The sequence below is a fragment of the Cololabis saira genome, unplaced genomic scaffold, assembly GCF_033807715.1.
Source record: "Cololabis saira isolate AMF1-May2022 unplaced genomic scaffold, fColSai1.1 scf078, whole genome shotgun sequence".
Lineage (NCBI taxonomy): Eukaryota > Metazoa > Chordata > Actinopteri > Beloniformes > Belonidae > Cololabis > Cololabis saira.
This window is the reverse complement of record NW_026906242.1, coordinates 14,767-31,443: the sequence shown is the minus strand read 5'-3', so window position 1 is coordinate 31,443 and position 16,677 is coordinate 14,767. Positions and strand designations below refer to the sequence as shown.

General features: G+C 45.2%; 1 long non-coding RNA gene across 2 annotated transcripts; it reads left to right on the top strand.

The window, feature by feature from the left end:
- Window positions 1-3,523: 3,523 nt before the first annotated feature.
- Window positions 3,524-5,250, top strand: LOC133437232 (uncharacterized). Of its 2 annotated transcripts, none has more exons than XR_009780697.1 (4): window positions 3,524-3,976; window positions 4,111-4,307; window positions 4,413-4,493; window positions 4,613-5,250. It is a non-coding gene; the product is annotated as an uncharacterized LOC133437232 (long non-coding RNA). The 2 variants fall into 2 exon arrangements; XR_009780696.1 differs by having other exon boundaries at window positions 4,111-4,335.
- Window positions 5,251-16,677: the final 11,427 nt, after the last annotated feature.

The window sequence follows — 16,677 nt, the reverse complement described above, 5'->3', positions numbered from 1 at the left end:
TGGCACGGGTATGCAGCCTACCGCTGAAAAAGTGCTCGCGTTCTGTAATTTTTATACAGACGGAGGACGACGGTATGAGAATGAGTCTTCCGATGAGCAGGCTGCAGAACATGGCCGCAGATGAAGAGGACGTTTGGATGGCAGGATTGCCGGAAAAATACATGCAGAGGCCTGATACAGGCGAGTTTCGAGACATGTGTCTGGCTGACTTCACATCCAATTACAGGGTCCTCTACGGTCAGCAACGTCAATCGGCTACTGCCATTCCCCTCCAGAACGACCACGGGTTTATCCAGAAGAGGACTTCGGGAAAACCTGCCGTCATCCGGTTTACTCGTTTCTCAGAGAAGAAACATCCGGAAAAGTATTACAGACGGGTCCTAAAACTGTACTGGCCACACAGAGAGGATGCTGATCTGAAGCCGGAACGCTACCCGACCTACGAAGCGTTTTATAAAAGTGGTCGGCGTCCGGGCCGATTGCCTGTGAAAAAGTACGTCAACTTCAATAGAAAGCGCTACGAAGGAGAGGGTAAGAAAATCGACAAAGCCCTCGAACGGTTTCGAAAGGAGGGACCCGTCCGTAACGCGTGGAATAGTTTTGCACCAGAGGTTGAGGTGGATCGTTTAGAGTGTGTCGCTCAGCGAGAAGCCATAAACCCTGGCGAGGAGGAACAGGAGCAGCTTCCAGATTTTCAGCTTCAAGGTGAGAGCAGTGGAGCCATGCCAGCAATCCAGGCGCCGGAATTGAGCCCCGACTTTGTGAGGAACATGTTTCGAAGCCTCAATGAGATGCAGGCGTCCGCCTTCTACGCCATACGCGAATGGTGTTTGAAACGCGTCTGGGGTCAGGATCCTGAACCCTTTTTTTACTTCATCTCTGGGGGAGCCGGTTGTGGCAAGTCCCATGTGATCAAGTGTGTTTATCAGGAGGCCACCAAGATTCTGCGCCAACTTCCCAGGTTTCGCAATGAAGGTGACATGTCTAAGCCTTCAGTGCTGTTGGCGGCGTTTACTGGCACCGCCGCTTTCAATATCTCTGGCAAAACACTGCACTCACTGCTGAAGCTGCCGAGAAGCCTGAAACCTCCGTATCAAGGTCTCGGAAACACACTGGACGAAGTGAGGGTAACACTTCCAATGCGGAGATCTTGATTATTGATGAGATATCCATGGTCTCTAAGGATCTGTTTTCCTATGTCCACTGGAGATTTCAGCAGATCAGAGGAAACAGGAGACCATTTGGAGGGATGTCTGTCCTTGCAGTTGGCGACTTTTACCAACTGCCGCCCCTTGGTAAAGGCAAACCGCTATGCGTTTTTGAGGATGATGTGCTCGACCTCTGGCAAGATTTCAAGCTGGTCAATCTGACAGAGATAATGCGGCAGAAAGATGATCGCACTTTTGCCGAGCTCTTGAACAGGATTAGAACCAGGAATAAGGAGGATCCGCTCAGCGCGGATGACGAAGCTCTGCTCGCTCAGGCCGTTGTGGAGGCCGGAGATTGTCCGACAGACGCCCTTCATATCTTTGCCACCAACAAAGAGGTTGACGAGCACAACGCTGCAATTTTAACTGCCTTAAAGTTGCAAGTTGTAGAGATTCCAGCGCAAGACTTTAGAAAAGATCTGCGAACTGGAGAAATGAAACCTGCGTATGATTCCTTTAAAGGCAATAAAAGGGATTTACCTGACAACCTGCAAGCGGCTCAAGGAGCACGAGTCATGGTGATCAGGAATCTCGATATTGAGGACGGGATTGTAAATGGCACTTTTGGAACAATTGCCAACATTGTCACCACCACCGAAGACGGACTGACTGTGGTCAAGCTCATTGGACTCGAATTGGATAATCCCACGGCAGGCCAGAAATTCCGCAAGAAGATTCAAGGGGCGGAGGATAACTTGGTGTACGTGGAAAGGTTCGAGGAAAGCACGAGCATAAGGGGGATGGTTCGACGGCAGTTCCCGATGAAGCTGGCCTTCGGCTGTACAGCTCATAAAGTGCAAGGCATGACTGTGCAGTCTGCTGTGGTGTCCTTGAAGCACATTTTTGAACCCGGAATGGCCTATGTCGCCCTGAGCCGGACGACCTCACTTCAAGGACTATGGATCAGAGACTTTGAAGAAAAGAAGATCTATGCGAATCCTAAAATCACCACATCAATGGAGACTATGAGTCACGCCTCATTCGAGAGTGCAAGACCGCTTTTGCACTTTGTCAAGACCGCAGACCACACTGGTCCAACTTTGACAATAGTCCATCACAATTGTCAAGGACTTCCGTCGCACATGGAGGACATCAGGTCCCACCATGAATTCAGACTTGCTGATGTCCTGTGCATCACCGAATCCCATCTGTCGGGATCATTTGTTTCTCCAGACTTCCAGCTGGAGGGATATGAGATGTTTGCGCGCAACAGAAATGTCTCATATTCTAACAGAGCGGATATGGCTATGAAAGATGGAGGTGGAGTTGCAGTGTACTACAGGAGCTGTCTACAAGCAGAGGCCCGACGGTACATTCAAAATGTGCCCGACCTTGAATTCGCCGTCGTCAAGGTTGAGGGTCCTGTCAGAGCATTGATAGCCACTGTGTACAGACCACCAAATATCCAACTTGACGTGTTTCTTGCAAACATGCAAAGCCTCTTGGACACTTTAGAGATGATGGGTTGCCAGCCTGTAGTGGTTTGTGGAGACTTCAATGAAGACTTGCTCTCCAAAGGGAAGAAAGCCATATGGGAGTTGTTTCGGTCCAGAGGCTATAGCCAGCTTGTTTCCGCTGCAACGACCGAAAAGCGGACACTGATTGATCATATTTACATATCGCAACCACAATGTTGCCTTCAATCAGGTGTGCTGCAATCGTATCACAGTTATCACGATCCGGTGTACTGTGTTTTGACTTCGCCAGAAGCGGGAGGCTTGTCTTCTGAGTGAAGTGGTTTTGCTTTAGTGGTGTTGTGTCTGGATGCCTGTGGGGAATGTGGCCTCGGATCCAAGTCATCTGTGAAGTACTCTTTGGCAGAGTTCACAGCTTGTTGTTGATGGTGGTTGGGGTTGAGCAAGATGGCCTGTTGTTGTTGTTAGGGTAGTTGTTGTTAGGGTAGTTCTTGTGGTTCATTGTGTTATTTTCTTTTGGTATCTGGATGCTTATGGTGAATATGGCCTGGGGTCCAACTCATGGTGGTTTTGGGTTGAGAAAGGTTTCCTCTTGTGGTCTTTTATTGTGGAAAAGAGCCCTTGTAGGTATGTTGTTTAATTCGGAAAAGGTGCCCAGCCCAGATGAAATGGTAGGTATTCGGTAGGTATACGGTAAGTATTTTCATCCACATCCTTGTCATTCCCTCCCCTTCTCTCTTCCTTCCCCACCTTTCCCTCTCTAGCACCCCCTCTCTGTTTATCTGTTTTTGTGTATGTCTGTCATCTGTGTTTGTCTGCGTGTGCGTCTGTCTGCGCGCGTGTGTGTGTGTGTGTGTGTGTGTGTGCGCGTGTGTGTGCGTCTGTGTGTGTGTGTTAGCACACACTGCTGTGTGCTAACACAGGGTATGTGTGAAGCGTCTAGTGCAGTAGTGTGGTGCTTGGAGCTAGTGCATGTTGCTGCATTGTGCTGCTCTCTGCTCACTGCTTCTGCCGCTGGCTAGCCTTCTGAATGGAGGGTGAAAAAAAGAAGTTGACTTAGTTAGCTTCCTCCTGCCAGTACAAAGCCTCTCCACTACCAAGACTCCTGCAGTGCCTCCCCGGGGCCACACACGGAAACTGGGTACCTCACGGTCCCAGGCTAAACTGCAGGGGATCTCGGAGCAGCAGCGGGCCCCAGAGACACGGCGTCAGGGCCACCACTGTGTGGATAAACCCTGGTGCCTGTCAACCGCTGTCCCAGCTATGGGTGAATAGTCCCCCTGCAGGTGTAATATTGTCAGTTGTACTTACAGAGCCACTGAGGATGCAGGCAAGGTGCACTTACAGACAGAGGTGAGTATACTGTTAGATGTTAGTTTGATTTGACTTTTCAATGCTCACATTTCTTTGAAGTTTTTTAATCTTATGTTAAAAAAACTTTTCAACACACATGTATAAAGTTGTTTTCATTCTCCTTTGGTGTACAGCCAGGATCAGGCATACCTGGGCTGGCTACAGGAAGGGTCCAGGAGCAGCAGGAGCCAGTAGAGCCATGGATGACCTGCGGTTGGTCATGGGAAGAGCTGCAGCAATGTAGCAGCACTCTGCTGCATCAGCGAGACTTCCTAGACGGTCCAACATGTGTCCAAGGGGCCACAGCAGCAGTTCAATGTGTCTCAGGCAGGTGCTCATCAGCCAGATGCTCTGCCAATGTATGCAGCTTTCTTCTTGATGATTCACTTGCTTTGAAAACTACAACTTATTGATTATTTCTTTGTTTCCAAATCAGGGCTACAACAGATCCAGGTAGCAGACCAAGTGACAACAGCAGCTCTGGAGACAACTCTATTGATGCAGCAACCACACAGACGTAAGATTTTCTATTGTCCTGGTGTGTGAGCAATTGTAAGGCTAATTTGTATACTGAATTTAAATTCAGAAATAACTATGATGTATGTTGTGCTGATATCTCTGCTTTTGTGTATTCAGGAAAGAGGAAGATGACCACTGCTCTGCACTGTCCAAAGACATTCTGCTGCCACATGAATGCCCATCAGACAGAGGGATCCTCACTGGTTTTGATGTGGACCTTTGACCTCTGTGAGTCTCAATCCTTGTAAAGGACTCAGGACTTATTTTGTCCTCACATCTGTTGTGAATGGAAGTCTATTGTCCATATTTGCAACTTTAATTGTCACAATAACAGTTCAGTTTTTGATATTTTAATGAGAGGCTCTTGGTCTGACAAATCATGGTAGATTGACCCAGACTTCTCTATTCTTTTGTTCTGCATTGTAAGGCTTCAATTCTCTCAAAATTTAATTCTTGACATGTTTTTATGATCATACACTTAACTGCATTATATTGTTTTATCTTTATGTTCTTAATGAATGTTGTCCACATGATTATTACTTACCTTTTGATGATCTAAATTACAATTGTATTATTAGCACAATGATCTTGTCTGCACCCATACAATTTTGAATGCATCTGTAATTTCATTCTTGCATAATTTTTATATTTTTGAAATATTATCTTAAGCTTAATTCACTTCAAGATTAATATTGTGTAAAACCATATACTACTTAAAGACATATGTAAAATGTTATGCAGAACAATTTACTTGAATCAGAGTTGTTTACTTTGTTGAATATTTGACATTTAATAAACAACATGTTTGTACAGTACTGGTTTTGTCCTGGTGTTCCATATAATAGAGGTGTTATTGATGATTATTATATCATTTAATTTCTAAATGTATTGGATTAACTGTTGTTTGACCATATGATTATCATCTGGGCAAATGGATACAGACACACGCACATGTGCAATGATGTCATCGCTCACTTCAAGCTCCAAGCCTTCAAGATTTTTCCACTTTCTTCCATACATTATCATCATACTCCCACAGTTTTTACTCTACATGCAGAGTACATGCATAGACTCACTCATTCAGTCACTCAAACACAGACACACACTCACTAGCTCTACTCTCTCTGACACACACACACACACACACACACACACACACACACACACCCATAGGTGTGCATGAACTCTTCAGGGAAACACACACACAATCCTCAGAAAACGAAAGGCGGATGTCCTGAAGCAAGGCCGGAAGCTGAAGTGCTCTAGTGTATATCTAAATGATCACCTGACGAGGAGAAACGCCTACATTGCCCGCCAAGCACGTGTTCTGAGGAAGGATAACAAAATACAAGCCACCTGGACTGCCACCTGTAAGATCTACATTAAGCTTAATGGAAACCCAGAGGTTGCAAATACACTGCTTATCCATGAACTTTCAGAGCTGGATCAATATGTCTGATGAATGTGATGATGATTTAACAACTTGAGGTATGTGATAAGATGACTGGTATAAACAAACTACCCTCAGGCTTAGTCCTTGCACATATTAACATGTAGTTTGAGGAATAAAATCCAAGACCTTTCTTTATTTTTGCAATTGAACAATATAGATATTCTTGCAATTTCTGAAACCTCCTGGACAGTTTTATAAACAATTCAGAAGTTTCTATAAGTGGCTATTCAATTTATAGACATGATAGAAATAGGTTTGGAGGTGTGGCCATTCTAATACATGACCATTATCCTGTTAAATTGAGACATGACTTGATGGTTGATGATGTTGAAATGTTATGGCTGCAGGTACATCTCCCCTATTTAAAACCAATACTTGTTGGATGTTGTTACAGGCCACCTAGTGTCAGGATAGAATATTTAAATGCATTATGTAATATGCTAGATAAAGTGACTGAAGAAAACGGAGAGATGTACTGGATGGGTGATCTGAACATTGATTGGCTATCTGATGAGTGTGCTCTCAAGAACAAGCTTAAATATATGACTGATATGTGTGGTTTATCCCAATTAATTTATCAACCTACAAGAATTTCTATTAACACTGCTAGATCTCCAACATCAAAATGTATCCATCATATTTTCACTAATACCCCTGATATGTGCTCCACACCTGTTTTTGTACCAGTTTAGTGACCATAACTGTGTGGCTGTCTCCAGGAGAAAAAAGCGTCCTAAAGCCTGTCCCAATATTATGGTAAAAAGAACTTATAAGATATTCAATGAGGATAATTTTCTCACTGAGCTGGATAACATTAAGTATGTGCTATTGAGAGTTGTTAACAGTCATGCTCAGTTAAAAAAGTTTACAGTTAAAGCCAAAAGTGCTCCTTGGATTGATTCTGAATTAAAGAGTTTAATGGCTCAAAGGACTAAGAAGGTTGCTGTTCTCTCGGGTTCTCTTGTGGACAGAAAACTTTATTGTATACAAAGGCATCATGTGACCAAAGTGAACAGAGTCAAAAAGAAAAAACTTCTATCAGAAAAGAATTTCTGACAGCGGTACGGACAGTAAGAAATTATGGAATGTACTTAATGAAATTATGGGGAAAAAATCTACCTGTACCTCTTTTGTTGAACTGAATGGAGTTTATTTAAATAAGCCAACTCAGATTGCAAATTATTTCAAGGATTATTTTGTTAACAAGGGTTCTAAACTCAGAGAGAAAATGCATTGTACTGTTGATACTAACTCAGATGAGCTGATAAAAAAATTAATTATGAAAAACAAGTTATGTCATTTTGAATGTCATCTGGTCAGTGTTTTGCGGGTGGAATTGCTGCTGAAATCTTTGACTGTTGGTGGGTCTGCTGGAATGGACAACTTGGACAATAGGCTATTGAGATCATCTGCTGCGGTAATTTCGAAGCTTCTCTGTCACATGTTCAACAGGTGTCTGATTAGTGGTGTGTGTCCTAAACTTTGGAAGGAGGGTTAGATCATTCCTTTACCCAAATATACAAAATCAACTTTCTGCGGTCCAAATAGTAGGCCTATAAGTATTTTACCTGTTCTCAGTAAATTATTGGAGATGATAGTATTCAAGCAAGTACAAGATTACTTTTCTTACAATGATTTAACAACAATGTTCCAACATGCTTATAGGTCTGGCCACTCCAACTGCACTGCAATGACACAGATGTCCAATAACTGGTTAACATCAATTGATGACTCGATGCTTGTGGGAACAGCATTGCTTGACTTCAGTGCTGCCTTTGATGTGATTGAGCATGACATTTTAATTTCTAAACTCATTAATTATGGTTTTAATTTTTCTGCAATTCAATGGTTTAAGAGCTATCTGTCTGAAAGGTCACAAAAAGTTTATTTTAAAAGGTGCCTTATCGCATAGTAAGTCATTGGACTGTGGAGTCCCCCAGGGTAGCTGCCAAATCGCGATCATCCGGCAGTAGTCCGTGGCACTTCAAAATTTCCCGGGAATTTTGGTCTAGTTAGTGCCACGGCTGCGCCACGTGGCACGCCTCCTCCATTGAGCTGCGCAAGCTCAATGGAGGAGGAGTGCCTCGTGCGCAGCACGAGGCACTCATACTATTGCTCAGGCTTATTATTATTTATATATTCTTCCGTAAAAACTTTGTCCGGCTACTCCTCCTACAGCTTTGAGAAAACGCGAAAAGTAAAAACGTAGAAACGTGCGCCTTAATCGGGAATCGATGGGTATGACTTTTATTAGCGATTGGCGTGCACGTTTTTGCGCAACGTGCACAAACGTGCGCTTTTTGCCCCATCCGGAACGCATTGCGTGAAGTTTGGGGCCTCACCACTCGCACACCGTTACTCGAAAAATTCTGAACCGATTTAGAAAGTTGTAGGCCCTGAATTTAACTACAGTCCTGTGGATTTTCAGAACGATGGCACGAATAGTTTTTGCACGAAGTGCAAAAACATTTCCAAATTTCCAAACTAATGGGGAAGATTTTCCCATGCATTTCAATGGCGCCATTATAAGCGGATGGGAAAATGTTGAGAAAAAAAAGACAAAATTCACCTTTTTTCCGAGTCACGTATCTTTCTCATACTTGCACGTAGAAACGTCATTCAAACTTCAAAACGGAGGAAAACTTCTCTTCTCTCTCCAAACCCGAAACAGTTTTTTCCTAAAATGTACACTTTTCAAGATATGAGCCCTCAAGCGAGGACTGGAAATCACTTTTTTTCAAATCTAGAGCACGGGAGTCAGTTTGCTAGAGTGTAGTTACACTGAAAAAAAAACATGATTTCTTATTTGTAACTCGAGGTCACGGCCAAACCGTAAAAGGTAGACAGATAATTTTTGGTCAGAATATAGACATAGGTGTTGTGATTTATAAAATGTGACTTTGACAGGCGTGGTGTGCACAAAATTTTAACGGGGGAGCCAACAGACACGCCAGTTCCTGTCTCTCTCTTCATTGACTCCCATGTTAAATGAAGTTTTCTTAAAAAAAATCTCATTTTTGTTTTCAAATTGCCGTTACTAACACATTTTAAGGAATATCTGTATGAAAATAACATTTAGATAATCTGGTAGGTTCTCCGTTTCTCAAAATGTTTTCGTTTTTCTGCTAAGAGCTACGGTTTGAGCGCAAAGTGGAGTGATTTCAGGTTTGTCACAACCGAAAATCCAGCTGAGTCATTCCCGCTCCCTCTGTATCAGGTTCTTGTTGCCCCTAGCAACCAGAGCTCAGCTGTACTGATTAGACTGACCCAGAACTGGTCACATGACTCACTCAGTACAGAATTCATAGTATAACCTGGAAAATGGAGAAATCTGAACCCTGACCTTTTAACCTTAGATGAACACACACACACACACACACACACACACACACACACACACACACACACACACACACACACACACGATAGGTGTTATTATGGGATGTCAGGTGTTTTTATAGGATGTTAGTGTTATTATGGGATGTCAGGTGTTTTTATAGGATGTTAGTGTTATTATGGGATGACAGGTGTTTTTATAGGATGTTAGTGTTATTATGGGATGTCAGGTGTTTTTATAGGATGTTAGTGTTATTATGGGATGGCAGGTGTTTTTATAGGATGTTAGTGTTATTATGGGATGGCAGGTGTTTTTATAGGATGTTAGTGTTATTATGGGATGTTAGTGTTATTATGGGATGGTAGGTGTTTATTATGGGATGGTAGTGTTATTGGTGTTAGCGGTCCCGTTAGCGGTTCTGTTAGCGGTCCTGTTAGCGATCCCGTTAGCGGTCCCGTTAGCGGTCCAGTTAGCGATCCCGTTAGCGGTCCAGTTAGCGACCCCGTTAGCGGTCCCGTTAGCAATCCCGTTAGCGGTCCCGTTAGCGGTTGTTAGCGATCCCGTTAGCGATCCCGTTAGCGGCTTGGTTAGCGATCCCGTTAGCGGCTCGGTTAGCGGTCCCGTTAGCGGTTCAGTTAGCGATTCCGTTAGCGATCCCGTTAGCGGTCCCGTTAGCGGTCCCGTTAGCGGTCCAGTTAGCGATCCCGTTAGCGGTCCAGTTAGCGACCCCGTTAGCGGTCCCGTTAGCGGTTCCGCTAGCGGTTGTTAGCGATCCCGTTAGCGGTCCCGTTAGCGGTTCAGTTAGCGATTCCGTTAGCGATCCCGTTAGCGGTCCCGTTAGCGGTCCAGTTAGCGATCCCGTTAGCGGTCCAGTTAGCGACCCCGTTAGCGGTCCCGTTAGCGGTTCCGCTAGCGGTTGTTAGCGATCCCGTTAGCGGTCCCGTTAGCGGTTCTGTTAGCGGTTCTGTTAGCGGTCCTGTTAGCGGTTGTTAGAGGTTGTTAGCGGTCCCGTTAGCGATCCCATTAGCGGCTCGGTTAGCAATCCCGTTAGCGGCTCGGTTAGCGGTCCCGTTAGCGGTTCAGTTAGCGATTCCGTTAGCGATCCCGTTAGCGGTACCGTTAGCGGTCCAGTTAGCGATCCCGTTAGCGGTCCAGTTAGCGACCCCGTTAGCGGTCCCGTTAGCAATCCCATTAGCGGTCCCGTTAGCGGTTCCGCTAGCGGTTGTTAGCGATCCCGTTAGCGGTTCTGTTAGCGGTCCCGTTAGCGGTTCTGTTAGCGGTTGTTAGCGGTCCCGTTAGCAATCCCATTAGCGGCTCGGTTAGCGGTCCCGTTAGCGATCCCGTTAGCGATCCCGTTAGCGATCCCGTTAGCGATCCCGTTAGCGATCCCGTTAGCGGTCCAGTTAGCGACCCCGTTAGCGGTCCCGTTAGCAATCCCATTAGCGGTCCCGTTAGCGGTTCCGCTAGCGGTTGTTAGCGATCCCGTTAGCGATCCCGTTAGCGGTCCCGTTAGCGATCCCGTTAGCGATCCCGTTAGCGATCCCGTTAGCGATCCCGTTAGCGGTCCCGTTAGCGGTTCCGTTAGCGATCCCATTAGCGGTCCCGTTAGCGGTTCCGTTAGCGGTTGTTAGCGGCTCGGTTAGCGATCCCGTTAGCGGCTCGGTTAGCGGTCCCGTTAGCGGTCCCGTTAGCGATCCCGTTAGCGATCCCGTTAGCGGTTCAGTTAGCGGTTCTATATTTTCTGTAATAACTTTTGAATGGTTTGACATAGAGAGTCATGGGTGGTGTCATTGGAATCTTTATCGAGTCCTTGACCTTCATGGGTGCAAATAAGCCCCGCGATCATCCGGCAGTAGTCCGTGGCACTTCAAAATTTCCCGGGAATTTTGTCTAGTTAGTGCCACGGCTGCGCCACGTGGCACGCCTCCTCCATTGAGCTGCGCAAGCTCAATGGAGGAGGAGTGCCTCGTGCGCAGCACGAGGCACTCATACTATTGCTCAGGCTTATTATTAGTGCCACGGCTGCGCCACGTGGCACGCCTCCTCCATTGAGCTGCGCAAGCTCAATGGAGGAGGAGTGCCTCGTGCGCAGCACGAGGCACTCATACTATTGCTCAGGCTTATTATTATTTATATATTCTTCCGTAAAAACTTTGTCCGGCTACTCCTCCTACAGCTTTGAGAAAACGCGAAAAGTAAAAACGTAGAAACGTGCGCCTTAATCGGGAATCGATGGGTATGACTTTTATTAGCGATTGGCGTGCACGTTTTTGCGCAACGTGCACAAACGTGCGCTTTTTGCCCCATCCGGAACGCATTGCGTGAAGTTTGGGGCCTCACCACTCGCACACCGTTACTCGAAAAATTCTGAACCGATTTAGAAAGTTGTAGGCCCTGAATTTAACTACAGTCCTGTGGATTTTCAGAACGATGGCACGAATAGTTTTTGCACGAAGTGCAAAAACATTTCCAAATTTCCAAACTAATGGGGAAGATTTTCCCATGCATTTCAATGGCGCCATTATAAGCGGATGGGAAAATGTTGAGAAAAAAAGACAAAAATCACCTTTTTTCTGAGTCACGTATCTTTCTCATACTTGGACGTAGAAACGTCATTCAAACTTCAAAACGGAGGAAAACTTCTCTTCTCTCTCCAAACCCCGGACTGTTTTTTCCTAAAATGTACACTTTTCAAGATATGAGCCCTCAAGCGAGGACTGGAAATCACTTTTTTTCAAATCTAGAGCACGGGAGTCAGTTTGCTAGAGTGTAGTTACACTGAAAAAAAAACATGATTTCTTATTTGTAACTCGAGGTCACGGCCAAACCGTAAAAGGTAGACAGATAATTTTTGGTCAGAATATAGACATAGGTGTTGTGATTTATAAAATGTGACTTTGACAGGCGTGGTGTGCACAAAATTTTAACGGGGGAGCCAACAGACACGCCAGTTCCTGTCTCTCTCTTCATTGACTCCCATGTTAAATGAAGTTTTCTTAAAAAAAATCTCATTTTTGTTTTCAAATTGCCGTTACTAACACATTTTAAGGAATATCTGTATGAAAATAACATTTAGATAATCTGGTAGGTTCTCTGTTTCTCAAAATGTTTTCGTTTTTCTGCTAAGAGCTACGGTTTGAGCGCAAAGTGGAGTGATTTCAGGTTTGTCACAACCAAAAATCCAGCTGAGTCATTCCCGCTCCCTCTGTATCAGGTTCTTGTTGCCCCTAGCAACCAGAGCTCAGCTGTTGACTGATTAGACTGACCCAGAACTGGTCACATGACTCACTCAGTACAGACTTCATAGTATAACCTGGAAAATGGAGAAATCTGAACCCTGACCTTTTAACCTTAGATGAACACACACACACACACACACACACACACACACACACACACACACACACACACACACACACACACACACACACACACACACACACACACACACACACACGATAGGTGTTATTATGGGATGTCAGGTGTTTTTATAGGATGTTAGTGTTATTATGGGATGTCAGGTGTTTTTATAGGATGTTAGTGTTATTATGGGATGACAGGTGTTTTTATAGGATGTTAGTGTTATTATGGGATGGCAGGTGTTTTTATAGGATGTTAGTGTTATTATGGGATGGCAGGTGTTTTTATAGGATGTTAGTGTTATTATGGGATGTTAGTGTTATTATGGGATGGTAGGTGTTTATTATGGGATGGTAGTGTTATTGGTGTTAGCGGTCCCGTTAGCGGTTCTGTTAGCGGTCCTGTTAGCGATCCCGTTAGCGGTCCCGTTAGCGGTCCAGTTAGCGATCCCGTTAGCGGTCCAGTTAGCGATCCCGTTAGCGGCTTGGTTAGCGATCCCGTTAGCGGCTCGGTTAGCGGTCCCGTTAGCGGTTCAGTTAGCGATTCCGTTAGCGATCCCGTTAGCGGTCCCGTTAGCGGTCCAGTTAGCGATCCCGTTAGCGGTCCAGTTAGCGACCCCGTTAGCGGTCCCGTTAGCGGTTCCGCTAGCGGTTGTTAGCGATCCCGTTAGCGGTCCCGTTAGCGGTTCAGTTAGCGGTTCAGTTAGCGATTCCGTTAGCGATCCCGTTAGCGGTCCCGTTAGCGGTCCAGTTAGCGATCCCGTTAGCGGTCCAGTTAGCGACCCCGTTAGCGGTTCCGCTAGCGGTTCCGCTAGCGGTTGTTAGCGATCCCGTTAGCGGTCCCGTTAGCGGTTCTGTTAGCGGTTCTGTTAGCGGTCCTGTTAGCGGTTCCGTTAGCGGTTGTTAGTGGTCCCGTTAGCGATCCCATTAGCGGCTCGGTTAGCAATCCCGTTAGCGGCTCGGTTAGCGGTCCCGTTAGCGGTTCAGTTAGTGATTCCGTTAGCGATCCCGTTAGCGGTACCGTTAGCAGTCCAGTTAGCGATCCCGTTAGCGGTCCAGTTAGCGACCCCGTTAGCGGTCCCGTTAGCAATCCCATTAGCGGTCCCGTTAGCGGTTGTTAGCGATCCCGTTAGCGGTTCTGTTAGCGGTTCTGTTAGCGGTCCCGTTAGCGGTTCTGTTAGCGGTTGTTAGCGGTCCCGTTAGCGATCCCATTAGCGGCTCGGTTAGCGGTCCCGTTAGCGATCCCGTTAGCGATCCCGTTAGCGATCCCGTTAGCGGTCCCGTTAGCGATCCCGTTAGCGGTCCCGTTAGCGGTTCCGTTAGCGGTCCCGTTAGCGGTCCCGTTAGCGGTTCCGTTAGCGGTTGTTAGCGGCTCGGTTAGCGATCCCGTTAGCGGCTCGGTTAGCGGTCCCGTTAGCGGTCCCGTTAGCGATCCCGTTAGCGATCCCTTTAGCGGTTCAGTTAGCGGTTCTATATTTTCTGTAATAACTTTTGAATGGTTTGACATAGAGAGTCATGGGTGGTGTCATTGGAATCTGTATCGAGTCCTTGACCTTCATGGGTGCAAATAAGCCCCGCGATCATCCGGCAGTAGTCTGTGGCACTTCAAAATTTCCCGGGAATTTTGTCTAGTTATTCCATATTCTTCCGTAAAAACTTCGGCGCGTAACTTGTCCCGCAGCTTTGAGAAAACGCAAAAAATAAAAACGTAGAAACGTGCGCCTTAATCGGGAATCGATGGGTATGACTTTTATAAGCAATTGGCGTGCACGTTTTTGCGCAACGTGCACAAACGTGCGCTTTTTGCCCCATCCGGAACGCATTGCGAGAAGTTTGGGGCCTCACCACTCGCACACCGTTGCTCGAAAAATTCTGAACCGATTTAGAAAGTTGTAGACCCTGAATTTAACTACAGTCCTGTGGATTTTCAGAGCGATGGCACAAATAGTTTTTGCACGAAGTGCAAAAACATTTCCAAATTTCCAAACTAATGGGGAACTGTTTTCCCATGCATTTCAATGGCGCCATTCAAAGCGGATGGGAAAATGTTGAGAAAAAAAAGACAAAATTCACTTTTTTCCAAGTCACGTATCTTTCTCATACTTGCACGTAGAAACGTCATTCAAACTTCAAAACGGAGGAAAACTTCTCTTCTCTCTCCAAACCCGAAACTGTTTTTTCCTAAGATGTACACTTTTCAAGATATAAGCGCTCAAGCGAGGACTGGAAATCACTTTTTTGTCAAATCTTCAGTGCGGTTCTAATTGATCAGAGTGCGAGAGACTTTAAAAAAATGATCATAATTTTTATTTGTAACTCGACCTCACGGCCAAACCGTAAAAGGTAGACAGATCATTTTTGGTCAGAATATAGACATAGGTGTTGTGATTTATAAAATGTGACTTTGACAGGCGTGGTGTGCACAAAATTTTAACGGGGGGTCCAACAGACGCGCCAATTCCTGTCTCGCTGTTCATTGACTCCCATGTTAAAAAACATTTTCTTAAAAAAAATCTCATTTTTGTTTTCGAATTGCCGTTACTAACACATTTTAAGGAATATCTGAATGAAAATAAGATTGACAGAATGTTCTGGGTTCTCCGTCTCTCACGATGTTTTCATTTTTCTGCTAAGAGCTACGGTTTGACCGCAAAGTGGATTTATTTGAGGTTTGTCACAACCGAAAATCTAGCTGTCATTCCCGCTCCCTCTGTATCAGGTTCTTGTTGCCCCTAACAACCAGAACTCAGGTGTACTGATTAGACTGACCCAGACCTGGTCACATGACACAGTCATTACAGACTTCATGTAATATAACCTGGATAATGGAGAAATCTGAACCCTGACCTTTTGACCTTACATGATCCCCAGTCCTGCTGGGAACAGGTTCATTGGATATATATGTATATTATTATTATTATACATATAAATATTTACATTTGTATATTATATATACAAATTAGCCCCGCCCCTTCTTGTGATTGGCCGATACGTTATAGTCCAATATCTTTTGAATGGTTTGACATACAGAGACATGGGTGGTGTCAAATGACTAAGTATCGAGTCCCTGACCCTCATTGGTGAAAATTAGCCACGCCCCTTCTTCTGATTGGCCGATACGTTATAGTCCAATATCTTTTGAATGGTTTGACATACAGAGACATGGGTGGTGTCAAATGACTAAGTATGGAGTCCCTGACCCTCATTGGTGCAAATTAGCCCCGCCCCTTCTTCTGATTGGCTGATACGTTAAAGTCCAATATCTTTTGAATGGTTTGACATACAGAGACATGGGTGGTGTCAAATGACTAAGTATGGAGTCCCTGACCCTCATTGGTGCAAATTAGCCCCGCCCCTTCTTCTGATTGGCTGATACGTTAAAGTCCAATATCTTTTGAATGGTTTGACATACAGAGACATGGGTGGTGTCAAATGACTAAGTATCGAGTCCCTGACCCTCATTGGTGAAAATTAGCCACGCCCCTTCTTCTGATTGGCCGATACGTTATAGTCCAATATCTTTTGAATGGTTTGACATACAGAGACATGGGTGGTGTCAAATGACTAAGTATGGAGTCCCTGACCCTCATTGGTGCAAATTAGCCCCGCCCCTTCTTCTGATTGGCTGATACGTTAAAGTCCAATATCTTTTGAATGGTTTGACATACAGAGACATGGGTGGTGTCAAATGACTAAGTATCGAATCCCTGACCCTCATTGGTGCAAATTAGCCACGCCCCTTCTTTTGATTGGCTGATACGTAATGTACAATATCTTTTGAATGGTTTGACATACAGAGACATGGGTGGTGTCAAATGACTAAGTATGGAGTCCCTGACCCTCATTGGTGCAAATTAGCCCCGCCCCTTCTTCTGATTGGCTGATACGTTAAAGTCCAATATCTTTTGAATGGTTTGACATACAGAGACATGGGTGGTGTCAAATGACTAAGTATCGAGTCCCTGACCCTCATTGGTGCAAATTAGCCACGCCCCTTCTTCTGATTGGCTGATACGTTAAAGTCCAATATCTT